At 39.2% G+C, this 13,000-nt stretch overlaps 1 pseudogene; it reads left to right on the plus strand.

Moving 5' to 3' along the window:
• The first annotated feature begins 2,837 nt into the window (after positions 1 to 2,837).
• On the plus strand, positions 2,838 to 5,726 carry LOC102953497 (annotated as a pseudogene).
• The last annotated feature ends 7,274 nt before the right edge of the window (positions 5,727 to 13,000 follow it).

Raw genomic sequence — 13,000 nt, forward strand, 5'->3', positions numbered from 1 at the left:
GTAATTAAAAATTTTAAAGAAGAAAAGAAAATACCAGGCCCACCTGGCTTTAATGGTGAATTCTTCCAAATATTTACAGCAGAAATAATACCAAATTTACACAATCTCTTCCAGAGAACAGAAAAAAAAGAGGAAACACTTCTAAGCTCAGTTTTTAAAAGCAGCAAAACATTGATACCAAAACCTAAAAACAGAAAAAGAAAAATTACAAAAAGAACAATTATAAGCCAGCATCTCCCTTGGGAGTGGGGGGACAGTATCTCCTTTGACTATGGATGTAAAAATCCTTTATAAATATCAATAAATAGGATTCCAGGGATAAAAAAAAAAAAAAAAAAAACTCATGATACATCTTAAGCAAGAGTGGCTTATTCCAGAAATAAAAGGATAGTTTAACATTTAAAAATTCCATCAGTGTGATTAACATTAACAGAATAAAAAAATGGTGAGAAAGTACAATCATTAGAATAGGTGAAGAAAGCACATTTGATAAAACCAAATATACTTTTCATGATTTTAGAAAAAAAATCAACAAAGTAGAAATGAAGAAAACATCCTTGATCTTAAAAAGATTACCTACTAATAAACCCTATAGCTACATCATTAGCAACGGTGAAATAGGCACAGCTTTCTCCCCAGGGTCAAAGACAGGATGAGGATATCCACAACCATGTATTCACCATTGTGCTAAAGGCCCTAGACAGTGCTATAAAATCAGAAAGGGAAACAAAAGGCATAATATTCAAAACAAAAGTAAGATGTTTTTCATTTATATATTGTAAGATATATGTTTATATCATATATATGATTGCAAAGAATATTTATATTATATGTATATGATTGTAAAGGCAGAAATCCAAAAATACATCAACTACTAGAATCAATAAGTGAAGCTTATTGATAAGCTCTCTAGATATAAGGTCAACACATTTTAAAAAATCATATTTCTATATACCAGCAAAAAACAATCAGAAAATTTAATTTTTAAAAATATCCCTTACAGCAGAATAAAAATATCTGGGAAAAAACTTAAGAAAAATTACATAAGGCTAATATTGAAAACTATAAAATATTGCAAGTTCATACTATAGAGAGTAATTAAAAATGACCTAAATAAATGCAGAGCTATCATGTTTATGAATCAAAAGCATGAATATTGTGATGTCAGTTTCTCCCAATTTGATGTGTAGATTCAGTGCAAACCCAATCAAAAGTCCAGCAGGAATATTTGGTGGATACTGACAGGCTGAATCTCAGGTTTATATGGAAATACAAAGAACCTAAAATAGCCATGACAATCTTAAAGACGAAAAAGTTGGAAGACTTATACTATCAGAATTCAAGACTTGCACAATTAAGACTGGTGTGTTGGTACAAGGATAGACAAACACCAATGTAACAAATCAGAGTCTATAAATGCACCTCTACATACAGACTCACTTGGTTTATAACAAAAGTATCAGTACAATTCGGCAGGGAAATAATAGTCTTTTTCATTAGATGGTGCTTCAAAAATTACAAATTCATACAGAAAAAACAGTAAACCCTACCTTACATCAAACCCAAAAATTAATTCAAGGTGGATCACAGACCTTAATGTAAAAATAAATCTCTAGAAGAAAACAAAGGAAAGTAATTTCACAACTTTGGGGTAGGCAAAGATTCCTTAAACATGACAAAAAAAAAGTGCTAACTTTAAAAGACAAAGTTGATAAATTTGACTTCATTAAACTCAGAACTTCTATTATCAAAACACATCAGGAAATTGAATAGGCAAATTACAAACTGAGAGAATATGTTTGTAGTCTGTATGTCTGATACATCTGATAAAGGATTGTATCCATGATATACAAAAGGTAAAAAAGGAAACTAAACATACATGTACCTTATAATGCAGCAATTCCACTTCTAAGTATATCCTCCCCAAAATAACATATTGAGTGTGTGTGTCTATAAAAATTTGTTCAGGAATGTTTATAGCAGCTTTATTTCTAATAGTCAAAAACTAGCAATATTCTGAACATCATCCATCAAAAGGTAAATGGGGCGTGGGGGGGCGCGTCTGGGTGGCTCAGTTGGTTGAGCAGCTTCGGCTCAGGTCATGATCTCATGGTTCATGGGTTTGAGCCCTGCATTGGGCTCAGAGCCTGGAGCCTGTTTCAGATTCTGTGTCTCCCTCTTTCTCTGCCCCTCCTCCACTCACACTCTCTGTGTCTCCAAAATAAATAAATATTAAAAAAAAATTTTTTTTTAAGGTAAATGGGGGGGCAACTGGGTGGCTTAGTCGGTTAAGTGTCCAACTCTTGATTTTGGCTTAGGTCATGATTTCACACTTCATGAGATCAAGCCCCATGTTGGGCTCTGTGCTGACAGCATGGAATTTGCCTGGGATTCCCCCTCTCTCTCCTTCTTTTTCTGCCCCTCTCCCACTCACACTCACCCTCTCTCTAAAAAAAAAATAAATAAATGGATAAACAAATTGTGGTATATTCATACAATGGAACATGACACAATAATAAAAAAAGAATAAACTACTGAAATATACAACATAGATAAATCTCCAAAATATTATCCAACAGATGATTTGCATTTATCTAAAAGATTATAAATGCAAAAGTACAACCTACAGATTACATTTATATAAAACTCAAGAACCAGCAAACTAATTTATGTGACAGTAGTCAAAAAAGTTACCTCTGGGAGATGGGATATCAACTGGGAGGTAATAAAAGAGACTTCCCTCAGGGGCTAAAGATGTTCTGTATCTTGACCTGCATAGTGGTTACACAAGCATATAACATCTGTAAAAATACACACATGCTGAAGAAGGGAGCAGGATGGTGGTGCTGGGCAGTGACAACGAAGAGGACTTGGTCAGCTATGGGATGGACCTGGAGCCGCTACAAGGTGAAAGACCAAAGAAACCAATTCCTCTTCAGGATCAGACTGTCAGAGATGAAAAAGGAAGGTATAAACAGTTTCATGGGGCCTTTAGCGGAGGTTTCTCTGCTGGGTACTTCAACATTGTTGGCTCAAAAGAAGGATGGACGCCCTCTTCCTTCATGTCTTCATGACAGAACAGAGCAGACAAATCTGTTCTTGATCCTGAAGACTTTATAGATGAAGAGGATCTTACTGAATTTGGGATAGCACCTAAAGCGATTGTCACCATGGATGATTTTGCTTCCGAAACCAAAGATAGAATATGAGAAAAGGCCAGGCAGTTAGCAACTGCTACTCCCCTATTCCTGGAGCTACTCTGCTTGATGACCTCATAACACCAACAAAATTATGTACTGGTTTTGAATTGCTAAGAAAAATGGGTTGGAAGGAAGGACAAGGAATTGGCTCTCGAGTAAAGAGAAGACCTCACTGACAAATACCTGATCCTGGAGTAAAAATCTATGGCTGTGCATTACCCCCTGGAGGCTCTGAAGTATCTGAGGATGAAGACAATGACTATGTGCCTGAAAATGTGACCTCTGCACCCAAAGACATCACACCTGTGGATTTCACACCTAAAGATAACGTGCATGGATTGGCTTACAAGGGCCTGGATCCCCACCAAGCATTGTTTAGAACCTCGGGAAAACATTTTAATCTTTTCAGTGCGGGACCTGAGGGAGCCAGCAATCTCCTTGGAGAGACTGGAGTGAATAAAGGAAGAAAACTGGGAATTTCAGGCCAGGCTTTTGGTGTTGGTGCCCTGGGAAAAGGAAGATGATGACATCTATGCCACAGAAACTTTATCCAAATATGACACCATTTTGAAAGATGAGGAGCCTGGAGATGGACTCTATGGCTGGACAGCACCCAGGCAGTATAGAAGTCAGAAAGAATCAAAGAAAGATCTTCGATACATTAGCAAAATTTTGGATGGATTTTCCTTGGCTTCTAAACCTTTATCTTCTAAAAACACTTCCCCACCACTTGAATCGCCAAAAGACTATCAACCGGTACATTATTTCAGACCTGTGGTAGCTGAAACCTTAGAGAACACCCACTTAATTCAGGTATTGTCAGAGTCAGCTGGAAAGCCAATGCTTAACCCAGGGACACACAGTAGGCACCAACTGAATGCCTCCAAGTGGGTGGAGTTGCTGGGAGAAACACCCATTCAAGGTTCATCTACTTCAGTGTTAGAGTTTCTGTCCCAAAAAGATAAAGAGAGAATCAAAGAAATGAAGCATGTAACTGACCTTAAAGCAGCTCAACTCAAGGCCAGGAGTCTGGCCCAGAAGGCCTCAAGCAACAGACCCCAGCCCTCCTCTCTGGATGTTGGGCCCTGCTCATGGCACATAGGCATTGAGTGGTAGGACAGCCGCCACAAGAGCCAGCAACTTCAAACCTTTCGTGAAGATCCAGAAAAACAAAAACTATAAGAAGAGTTTTTAGTAAATAGGAAATGGGAATCTAATTTAATAAATAGGAATCTTCCAGAAAGATGCCCTGGAACGTTGTCTGAACCCCAGTATGACAGAATGGGAGCGAGGCCACGAGCGGGATAAGTTTGCTTGGGCAGCCCTGCTGTATGTGTCTTCCCATTTGACCTTGTCCTCCAGGTTCATGCATGCCAAGGAGGAGGACGATTCAGATCAAGTGGAAGTCCCTCAAGACCAAGAGAATGATGTCAATGACAAGCAGTCAGTTGTGAAGCTGAAGCCATTCGGGAAGCTTACCCGAGACACATCTGAGTGGCATCCTGACAAGCTTCTGTGTATGAGGTTTCATGTCCCTGACCCTTATCCAGATTCAACTTTGGTTGGCTTACCAAGAGTGAAATGTGACAAATTCTCAGTCTTCAACTTTCTGACACTCCCAGAGACCACTTCCTCACCTACAACTCAAGCAGCAAGTGAAAAAGGGCCGCAACACTGAGGTCCCGACAAATCACAAAAACCATCAAGATGGGATACATCTAAACAAGAAAAGAAAAAAGATCCCATTAGTGAATTTTTAAGTTTGGCTAGATCAAAAGTTGGTCCACCTAAACAAGAGTCCAGCTCTTTAGTAATCAAAGAGGAAGAGCATGTGATGGAATCACTCTCAAATAAGAATGTAAGCAAAGGTGTGGATTCACAGACTGAAGGAGAAGGGAGCCGCCCATCCATGGACTTATTTAAGGCCATCTTTGCCAGCTCCTCCGATGAGAAGTCCTCATCCTCTTAGGATGAGCAAGGCGACAATGAGGATGATCAGGCGGGTACGAGGGAGGCTGACTTCAAAAGCTCCCAAGAGACTGACTGAATGGAAACATAATCCATGGCACATGCTAGTGAGCTGGCAGCCCTCCAGGAGCCCGCATCTTCCTTTCTGATACAAAAGATGCAGATAGATGAAAGAGAAGTGTTCAGCCCACAACTACGTCCCATCTTCTGGCCCAATGTTCATCAGAAACTTGAGGCGCCTCAGAAAGAGAAACATAAAAAAAAAAAAAAAGAAAAAGAAAAAAAGAAAAACAGAAGACCAAGAAAGAGCACAGATGGAGGAAAGAGAAGAAAAAGAAACACCGGAAGCACAAATACAAAGTCAAGCAAAAGAATAAAAATTCGGAGAAGAGCAGTAGTTCTGAGAGTACCAACAGCAGTGACAGCCCGAGTGGTGAAGAAGGGACTGTAGACCTGTCACCCCATGAACTGCTGAGAAGGCTGAAAAGTCTTCCACTAAGGCGGCAGTAATTGAATTCTGCCCTGGCCTGTCCCAGTACCAGATATTCTCCATGATGGAAGCTCATTGATTGCTAAGTTAATACATTGAACAGTTTGTATTTATATGTAAATTCATGCTATAAAATAATTTTTAAAACCTTGACATTTCAAAGGCTGCTTTGGAAGGTTGCAGAAATTGATTTCTATTTTTAACCTCAGTGTCAGAGGAAATAATTCAGACTGTACAGTTTAATTAAAATGGAATTTTTCTAAAAAAATACATACATGCTTAAGATTTATCTTACTACATGCAAATTAAACTCTAATTTTAAAAAAGTATGGACCAGCAGTTTACATATTATTTGGCACGTTGCATTCACAAGCTCTGTGCATCACACTCTTTGGTATCAGGGCATTTAAAAATGAAATCTTCTTGGGGCGCCTGGGTGGCTCAGTCGGTTAGACGTCTGACTTCGGCCCAGGTCACGATCTCACGGTCCCTGAGTTCGAGCCCCGCGTCGGGCTCTGGGCTGATGGCTCAGAGCCTGGAGCCTGCTTCTGATTCTGTGTCTCCCTCTCTCTCTGCCCCTCCCCCGTTCATGCTCTGTCTCTCTCTGTCTCAAAAATAAATAAACGTTAAAAAAAAAAATTAAAAAAAAAAATGAAATCTTCTTAACCTATTAGAAACACCACATAGAATAGTGGCTGAGTTTGGGTTTGAGAGTCAATCCTTCAACAAAAATTTGCTCAGCTCCTTATTATGTGCCAGGCTGTATTATGCATAGTGTTATAATAAACAGTAAGTAATATAGCCAAGAGCTCAAACTCACAGGAATCAGAGTCTAGTGGGAGATACAAATGACAAAATTTAAATAATGTAATAGTAAGTACTACAATGAAAAATAAGCCAGGACAATTGAACACAGAGTGAGGCAGCTATTTGGAAAGTATTCTCTGAGATTACATTCGAACAGAGGCCTGCATGATATAAAGAAGCCAGACATGGTAATATTTAATGGAAAATTAAGTCTTAGGCCTTTAATTTTCTATTCTGAAAACCTTGTGCAAGACTTAATTTCTCTGAGTCTTAGTTTCATCATCAGTAAAATGGGAATCATGCAACTCCATGTTAAATGAGAGAACAGATGTAAAGTGCTAACACAGTATTTGACATACCATATGGACACAATAATAATTGCTTGAACCACTGAATAAGATACAAGCAGAATGAATGCATCAGTACTATAGGGTATAGATTTTTTCTTATTCTTCTATATATACAGTGTAGGTGTTCCATAAGCATTTGAGGTTCTGTGTATTTGAATACAACACTTGTTTTGCAATGAGTTCCTTCTAATACAGCTCTAGCACATAAAAATAAAGCATGGAAAAATGAGGAAGCTGGAGAACAAGAACTGGCTAAGGAAAGCAGTGGAAATTCCAAGGGACAGATTCAGAGTAATTATTCAAAACAGTTCATTTGCTCAAGTTCTGGTCATGGGATGCAAAATTGAGATGAGTCAGATAACAAGCTAAACAATTAAATAGCCATAGTTGAATCTAAACTTATGCACACATTTTGGACACCTTTGTTTATCCTGTTACCTTTATCTTTAATACTCTCCCTCTCGGGGCGCCTGGGTGGCTCAGTCGGTTAAGCGTCCGACTTCAGCTCAGGTCACGATCTCGCGGTCCGTGAGTTCGAGCCCCGCATCGGGTTCTGGGCTGATGGCTCAGAGCCTGGAGCCTGCTTCTGATTCTGTGTCTCCCTCTCTCTCTGCCCCTCCCCCGTTCATGCTCTGTCTCTGTCTCAAAAATAAATAAAACGTTAAAAAAAAAAATACTCTCCCTCTCTACATTCCCATCCCACCACTTGTGATTCCTAGAAAGCACTGTGCTTTCTCAAGCCTCTCTACCTCTTTGGTAGTTCCATCTTAGGTTGAATTCCCCTTCTAATCTCTACAAGGTCCTTGTGCCCAAGCCAGAGATGTTATTAGGAAACCTTGGCCTCCATATCTGTATGGGTTGGTTAGGTGTCTCTCATCTGGGCTTACATTTCTCATCTCCAATAGCAACTCAATATTTCTTGAGTGATTGTTACATAAAAGCACTTTGTAAACAGTGGGTGTTTGGGAATATCCCCAGAATCCACAGCATACTATTTACACAGAAAGCACCCTCTGGTGGTGAAAGAGGGTGACCATACTTCTACGTCACCAAGATGTGCTTCCCATACTCTGCGCTTTCAGAGAGCTTTAAAGATCATGTTATGGACACAAAAAAAGCCATGATGACTTATACGCTGATGTACCTATTGCCAAAAAATATTTTTTCTTGAGTGAAATGTTTCCTGCTCTTCTAACTACTCCCATTGTTTTTACCCTCTTCCCTATTTCCTCTCATCCTCACTTCTCAAGCCCTTTCTCCTACATTTCAACTAGTCCATTTGAAAACACAGTTCTAGTTGGCATTTGTTTTGTTTTGACAGCCCTGAGAGCATCCAAATTTCCTTTTGAAATGCATACATCCAGACTGTGTGTAATTTTGGTGGGAAAGTAATTCCTAGTGACCACATTCCATTACTGAAGCTGAAGGAAACAGATCCTTGCCCTCTTTAACTCAATAGGGACAGGGGCCAGGTATGTGACCCAAACTTAGTTATCAGATGCTCTTTCTTGGGCTCAGACTGTTAAGCCAGTGTCAGAAACAACAGAAAACTCTGGAAGATGTGCACTGAAGGTATGGCATGCCCTCCTCACTATCCTGCTTTACAATAAGTGCCAGGGTTCCTAATGCCCTCCACAGCCCTTTGATTCTTGCCCATTTCCAAGTCTGAGTCTCCCAGCTCCCTTACTCCGTAAGCTTCCTAAAAGTCTTCCAATAACTCCCTTCTCCTTATCTCAAGCCATTACCTGTGGTCTTTTCTGCTTATAAGTTTGTAAAACAACCAAAAGACCAGTGTGGTGGCATAAAATGAGGCTATACATCCTCCCATTCCATCATCAGAGAATAAACTTGAGCATTAAGGAAAAACACTTAAATCCTAGCTTCAGTTAGTCAGGTAGCTTAAGCAGAGCTACGTGCAGTTAAGGTGAGGGTCCTTTTAAATGCAAATCAGAAAAAGAAAGGGACAAATGCCAGTAGGAAAATTAGACATTTCTAATGTAGATTAGATCGGGAGTCCTAGAATAGAAATCAATCCTCATAGTAGCATACTAATTTGAGGTATTTTAGAGGAGACCAGCTGCAGCTGGGAGGCACTCAATGGACTCCCCTTGTTCTCCCCCACTTTACAGAACCTCTCTCTCTGCAGAGACAAATGGAGGAGAAAAGAAGGACCAAATGTATACTCCAATGAAGATATTATGCAAGAGAATTTATGAGACAAAAAAAGAAACTAAGGGTTAAAACGTCTTTCTTTTGTGGGTTGAAGAGTGGCTTGTCCAAAAGACAAAGAAACAAGGAGAATCTCTCCTGAGATACTCTATCACCTTGTGGCTTAGCAGTTAGGTCTAGCTCTGCTCTTGTACAGAGCAAGGGAAAGAGTTAAGTAGAACAAAAGCCAAATTCCTGCTCCCTGCCCACGGACTCTTTATCATCTTGGAACATAGGGAGAAGAATATATTTGATACAGGGAAACAGAGTCAACATGACTGCTGACAACTTATCAAGTCTTTTATGGATCATGCCTTTGATGTATCAAAAAAGTCATTGCCACACCTAAGGTCATTGAGATTCTCTCCTCTGTTGTCCTCCAGGAATTTTATAGCTTCATACTTTCTATTTGGGTCTATTATCCATTTTAGGTTAATTTTTGTGATGGGTATAATGTCTGTGTCTAGATTCTTTTCTGCGTGTGAATGACCAGTTGTTCTGGCACCATTTGTTGAAGAAACTATCTTTGCCCCATTGTATTGTTTTTGTTCCTTTGCCAAAGATGAGTTGCCTATATTTATATGGGTCTATTTCTGGACCCTCTATTCTGTGTCACTGATCTATTTGTCTAGTCTTTTGCCAATACCACACTGTCTTACTGTAGCCTTATAGTAAGTCTTGGAGCTAGACACTGTCAGTTGTCCAACTTTGTTCTTTTTCTTTCTTTATTTTAGAAAGAGAGAAAGCGTGAGCAGGTGATGGGGGAGAGGGAGACAGGGGAGGGAGGGAGAGATAGAGAGAATTGAGAGTGAGAGAGAGAGAGAGAATCTTTTTATTTTTTTTTTTTCATTTTTTTTTCAATATATGAAGTTTATTGTCAAATTGGTTTCCATACAACACCCAGTGCTCATCCCAAAAGGTGCCCTCCTCAATACCCATCACCCACCCTCCCCTCCCTCCCACCCCCCATCAACCCTCAGTTTGTTCTCAGTTTTTAACAGTCTCTTATGCTTTGGCTCTCTCCCACTCTAACCTCTTTTTTTTTTTTTTTTCCTTCCCCTCCCCCATGGGTTTCTGTTAAGTTTCTCAGGATCCACATAAGAGTGAAACCATATGGTATTTGTCTTTCTCTGTATGGCTTATTTCACTTAGCATCACACTCTCCACTTCCATCCACGTTGCTACAAAGGGCCATATTTCATTCTTTCTCATTGCCATGTAGGATTCCATTGTGTATATAAACCACAATTTCTTTATCCATTCATCAGTTGATAGACATTTAGGCTCTTTCCATAATTTGGCTATTGTTGAGAGTGCTGCTATAAACATTGGGGTACAAGTGCCCCTATGCATCAGTACTCCTGTATCCCTTGGGTAAATTCATAGCAGTGCTATTTCTGGGTCATAGGGTAGGTCTATTTTTAATTTTCTGGGGAACCTCCACACTGCTTTCCAGAGCAGCTGCACCAATTTGCATTCCCACCAACAGTGCAAGAGGGTTCCCGTTCCTCCACATCCTGAGAGAGAGAGAATCTTAAGCAGGCTCCATGATCAGTGTAGATCCTGATACAGGGCTTAATCCCACAAGCCTGGAATCATGACCTGAGCTGAAATCAAGAGTCAGATGCTCAACCAAGTGAGTCATCCAGGTGTTCCCAACTTTGCGCTTTTTCATTTTTTTTAACATTTTTATTTATTTTTGAGACAGAGACAGAGCATGAGCAGGGGAGGGGGAGAGAGAGGAAGATACAGAATCTGAAGCAGGCTCCAGGCTCTGAGCTGTCAGCACAGAGGCTGACACGGGGCTCGAACTCACAGACTGTGAGATCATGACCTGAGCTGAAGTTGGACGCTTAATTGACTGAGCCACCCAGGTGCCCCACTTTGCTCTTTTTCAACACTGAATGGGCTCTTCTGAGTCTTTTGCCTCTTCATATGGACTTTAGAATCAGTTTGTTGATACCCACCAAATTAATTGCTGGTATTTTAATGGGATTGCATTAAATCTATATATAGATCAAGTTAAGGAGAACTGACATGATAACATTGCATCAGCCTATCCATGAACATGTAATCTCTCTGTTTATTTAGTTCTTGATTTCTTTCATCACAGTTTCGTGCTTTTCCTTATATAGATATTTTACTTATTTTGTTAGATTTATACCTAAGTACTTCATTTTGGGGGTGTTAATATAAATGGCATTGTGTTTTTTTATTTCAAATTCCATTTGCTCATTGCTAGTATATGGAAAAGTGACTGATTTTTGTATATTAATCTTGTATCTGGCAACCTTGATATAACCACTGAGTAGTTCCAAGGGTTGTTTTGTTTTGTCAATTTGTTTGGATTTTCTACATACATGATCGTATCATCTGCAAACAAAAAGTTTTATTTCTTCCTTTCCAATCAGTATACCTTTTCTTGTATTATTGCATTAACTAGGACTGCCAGTACAACAGAAAAGAAGTGGTGAGGGGCAACATCCTTGCCTTGTTCCTAATCTTAGTAGGAAAGCGTCTAGTGTTTTACCATTAAGTATGATGTTAGCTGTAGGTGTTTTGTAGGTGTTCTTCATCAAATTGAAGATGTTGCCCTCTATTGCCAGTTTGCTGAGAGTTATTATCATGAACAAGTATTGGATTTTGTCAATTTTTTTCCTGTATCTATTTAAATGATTATGTGATTTTCCTTCTTTAGCCTACTGATATGATGGATTACATCAATTGATTTTTTTATTTTATTTATTTTTTAAATTCACATCCAAGTTAGTTAGCATATAGTGCAACAATGATTTCAGGAATAGATTCCTTAATGCCTCTTACCCATTTAGCCCATACCTCTTCCCACAACCCCTCCAGCAACCCTCTGTTTGTTCTCTATATTTATGAGTCTCTTCTCTTTTGTCCCCCTCCCTATTTTTATATTATTTTTACTTCCCTTCCCTTATGTTCATCTGCTTTTTATCTTAAAGTCCTCATATGAGGGAAGTCATATGATTTTTATCTTTCTCTGACTAAATTCGCTTAGCATAATACCCTCTAGTTCCACCCACGTAGTTGCAAATGGCAAGATTTCATTCTTTTTGATTGATTGCCAAGTAATACTCCATTGTATATATATACACCACATCTTCTTTATCCATTCATCCATCAATGGGCATTTGGGCTCTTTCCATACTTTGGCTATTGTTGATAGTGCTGCTATAAACATGGGGGTGCATGTGGCCCTTCGAAACAGAATTCCTGTATCCCTTCAGTAAATATCTAGCAGTGCAATTGCTGGGTCATAGGGTAGTTCTATTTTTAATTTTTTGAGGAAACTCCACACTGTTTTCCAGAGTGGCTGAACCAGCTTGCATTGCCACCAACAATGCAAAAGAGATCCTCTTTCTCTGCATCCTCGCCAACATCTGTTGTTGCCTGAGTTGTTAGTGTTAGCCATTCTGACAGGTGTGAGGTGGTATCTCATTGTGGTTTTGATTTGTATTTCCCTGATGATGAGTGATGTGGAGCATTTTTTTATGTGTTGGTTGGCTATGTGGATGTCTTCTTTGGAGAAGTGTCTATTCATGTCTTTTGCCCATTTCTTCACTAGATTATTTGTTTTTTGGGTGTTGAGTTTGATAAGTTCTTTATAGATTTTGGATACTAACCCTTTATCTGATGTCATTTGCAAATATCTTCTCCCATTCTGTCAATTGCCTTTTAGTTTTGCTGATTGTTTCCTTTGTTGTACAGAAGCTTTTTATTTTGATGAGGTACCAATAGTTCATTTTTGCTTTTGTTTCCCTTGCCTCTGGAGACATGTTGAGTAAGAAGTTGCTGTGGCCAAGGTCAAAGAGGTTTTTTTGCCTGCTTTCTCCTCAAGGATTCTGATGGCTTCCTGTCTTACATTTAGATCTTTCATCCATTTTGAATTTATTTTTGTGTATGGTGTAAGAAAGTGGTCCAGGTTCATTTTTATGCATGTCACTGTC

Source organism: Panthera tigris, chromosome D1, assembly GCF_018350195.1.
Source record: "Panthera tigris isolate Pti1 chromosome D1, P.tigris_Pti1_mat1.1, whole genome shotgun sequence".
NCBI lineage: Eukaryota > Metazoa > Chordata > Mammalia > Carnivora > Felidae > Panthera > Panthera tigris.